Raw genomic sequence first — 3906 nt, forward strand, 5'->3', positions numbered from 1 at the left:
CCAAGGAGGAAGTGAGTGAGTCACATTTACTGGGAAATAAGAAAACACTTGAGGTTAGCCTTTGAGCGAGGTCATGACAATGAAGATTTTTATCAATTACGGTAATTGAGGATATTGCTGCTTGAAGAAAAAGAAGAATATGTAGCTAAGACACTTAGGAGGTGGGAAATGGACAAACTTTCTGTCATCTGATGTGACTGAAATTTTAAGATAAACGGGAAATGAGACTGGAGATGAGAAATATAAATGATGTCTGTTTTAAAACAGAAACACTGATAGCTCTGTGTTAGGACTGAGAAAGAGTGAGTGGATATGAAGAGATTACCACAAAGCTTTTTTTATTTTATTATTATTATTAGTTTTAATGAAAATTTACAGATATTTTGGATTTCCACTAATTCATTGTTGCATTTTTTTTTTATTGTAAACTTGGTTTCTTTTTGAGTTCTCATTGTACAGCAAGAATGAAAAAAAGAGAGTGGAGTCCATGAGGAGATGAACTGTCAGTCTGTCTTTAATCTGGCATGATGAGACAGCTGGTCAGCAGGCCTGCTTTAATAGAGTTTGTTACAGACTGCCTTATGTTTTCCTCCATCATTTTATCACCCAGGGGCTTGGATACCTGTTCCCACCGTGTTTCAGCAATCTGATCAATCATTGTTCCAATTTCTCTGAACTCCCCAGAGTATTTAACATATGCCCAAGTACAAAGAGCTATCAGAGCTAGCCCCATGACAAGGTTACACAAGAAGGCTATAGAGGCTAAGCCAATGAAGCCAGCCAGTCCTGCGATTATATACATAGCAAACATGACTGCAAACAGCGTGGCAGGAGTACGAGCAGCATAGAAGATATTTTTGCCATCATTGTGCATTATAAAATTTGCATAGGTTTCTTCAATTTCAGCTTCAAGCTGGTCCTGATAACGACGACAGAACTCATCTCCACCCATTTTTTTTACAGAACGAAACTCTTTAATTGCTGCTTCCTTGAGAACCAAGTGTTTTCGCTCCAGGTCTGAGGGTGCAATGTAAGGCTTGTCTCCACCACCTACTTGCTCCATATTTTTGCTATAGGTATCTCTTGCTCCTGCTACTGCAGCAAGATTATTATACATACAGCCACCTTTGTTCCATCAGGCCTGTCAATTACAAATACTTCACTCCAGACTTGTATGCCCGTTGTTTCTCTCTCACAACCACCTCGCCACGTAAAGCCAGTCAATGGTTCATTGTGTCCGCCAATCCAATTTTGGGAATCCTTGTTATACATATATCTAAGCATGAAGTCCAGTAGAAATGATTTCCCTTTACGAAAAGCTCCTGCCACGGATACCACTACTATGTTAAGATCTCGTAAATGTTCCTGCAGCAAAATCTGTTCCAAGGCTTTTTCATCAAGCTCAAAGTTATGGTCATCTTCATGTGCAAGAACAATCTGTACTGGACATGGTTTCTTCATAACCTTATCAGAATTTACTAGGTCATCATCTTCATAATTCTCACCTAAAGAGGTCGTGGACGAGACGTGGTTAACCCTCGTACTAGGGTCGCTAGTCCGCCCTGGTGCGGCTGCTGCCTCCGCGATCCCTCATCCCCCTCCGCCATCTTGTACCGATTTAAAATTAACTCCCCACTGACGTCAAACGCCGCCGCCGCTTTATAATTGTTGCATTTTTCTTCCTGCCCATCCCTCCCCTCCAATCCATTCTTCTCTTTGAAAAGTAAAAGAAAAATTATTTCATTGTTATATAATCCCTCCCCCTAAGTCCATACTTTTTCTAATAGTCATTCAAGACTATCTGGGATGAACTGAATTAAGCAAAATGAAAAATACTTGAATTACAAATTAATTTTCAGATGTAGCATTGATAGAGGAGGCTTGGTGGCATAGTGTTTAAAGAATTTGATTACTAGCTAAATGGTGAGGAGTTCAAATTCAATGGCCAGTCAATCTGTAGGAGAAAAGTAAGGCAGCTACTACGTACAACAGCCCTAAACCCTACTCTGTCCTGAGCCAACCTTATTGTCTCTGACACACCTACCCTCATTACACCAGTCACTGAGTCAGTCCATCTCATCGAGGGTCTTCCTCCCTTGTGCTATCCCTCCACCCTCCCAAGCACGACGTCCCTCTCCAAGGACTGGTGCCTCCTTGCAACATGTCCAAAGTATGCCAGACAAAGCTGCAGAATCCTTGCCTCCAAGGAGCAATCTGGTCTCACCCTTTCTATAAAAACCTGTTTGTTCTCCTAGCAGTCCATAATATATTCAATATTCTTCTCCAATACCACAGCTCCAAGACATCAATTCTCCTTCTACCATCCCTACACATTGTCCAGCTTTCTGATACATAGCAAGAAATTGCAAAGGCTATGGCCTGGGTCAGGCACACTTTAGTCTCCAGACTGACATTGTTGCTCTTCAGTACTTTGGAGAGGTCTCTGACAGCAAACTTTCCCAATGTAATTCGTCTCCCAATTTCCTGGCTGCTGGTACCAAGAGTGTTGATTGTGGAGCCAAGCAAACTAAAGCTATTAAGAATCTCAATCTCTTCACCATCTATCATGATGCTGCCAATTGGCTCTGTGGTGAGAATCTTTGTTTTCTTGATGTTGAGCTTCAATCTATATTGAAGGCTACAGTCCTTGACCTTCTGTAGCAAGCGCTTCAGGTCCTGCTCAGTTTCAGCAATCAGGGTTGTGTCATGTGCATAACGCAGATTGTTGATGAGTCTTCCTCTAATCCCGATGTCCCATTTATCCTCATAGAGACCAGTCTCCCAGATAATCTGTCCTGCATATAGATTGAAAAGGTCTGGAGAGACATATGACACATCCTTGGCATACACCCTTCCCAAATTTGAACCAAGTAGGGTTTCCTTGTATGCCACCTCCTGGTCCAAGTATAGGTTTTACATAAGCATAATCAGGTGGTCTAGGATTCCCACTCTTCTCAGAGGCAGTCAGTTTGTTATGATCCACACAGTCAAATACTTTTGCATAGTCAATGAAACACAGACACTCCTCTGGTACTCTCTGCTTTCAGCCAATATCCATCTGACATTAGCGATAATATCTCTAGTACCATGGCCTCTTCTAAACATAGCCTGCACTGTAGTTCTTGGTTGATGTGCTGTTCCAGTCGTTTTTGGATAATTTTCAGCAGAATCTTGCTTGCATGTGAGATCAATGAGATTGTTCAGTAATTTCCTCACTCTGTCTACTTTCATAAAAATTTGCATCTTGGTCTCTTTTTGTTTCTTGAAATAATGTTTTGTAATTTTCTTTGAATAGATCTTTTGTGCTTCTGGGTAGATTTACTCCCAAATATTTTATCTTGTGATTAGCTATTGTGAAGGGTATTGTTTTTCTTAACTCAAGCTCTGTATTCTCTTTGTCACTGTAGAGAAATACAACTGATTTTTATATGTTGATCTTATATCCTGCCACTTTGCTGAATTAGTCAACTATGTGTAATAGTTTTCTTGCTGAGTCTTTAGGATTTTCTAAATATACTATCATATCATCTGCATAGAGAGATAATTTTACCTCGTCTTTGCCAATTTAGGTACCTCTTATGTCCTTCTCTTGTCTTATTGCTATCGCTAATAGACCTGGAGAAGTGGAAGAATATCTCTTGTTCATGGAAAAGAAGACTCAATATTGTGAAAATGGCAATATTACCAAAGGCAATTTACATGTTCAATGCAATCCCAATACAAATACCAATCCCATTCTTCAACAAGATGGAAAAGGTAATCTCCAGTTTCATATGGAATAGCAAAAAGCCCCGAATAAGCAAAGCACTCCTTAAAAATAGAAAAAAGATAGGAGGCATCTCACTCCCTGATTTTAAATCCTACTACACTGCCATGGTGGTTAATACAGCATGGTACTGGTACAAT

At 40.2% G+C, this 3906-nt stretch overlaps 1 pseudogene; it reads right to left on the reverse strand.

Moving 5' to 3' along the window:
* Positions 1–503: 503 nt before the first annotated feature.
* Positions 504–1607, reverse strand: LOC102874899 (annotated as a pseudogene).
* Positions 1608–3906: the final 2299 nt, after the last annotated feature.

Source organism: Elephantulus edwardii, unplaced genomic scaffold (assembly GCF_000299155.1).
Source record: "Elephantulus edwardii isolate Elephantulus edwardi_28Jun2011 unplaced genomic scaffold, EleEdw1.0 scaffold00157, whole genome shotgun sequence".
NCBI classification, from domain to species: domain Eukaryota; kingdom Metazoa; phylum Chordata; class Mammalia; order Macroscelidea; family Macroscelididae; genus Elephantulus; species Elephantulus edwardii.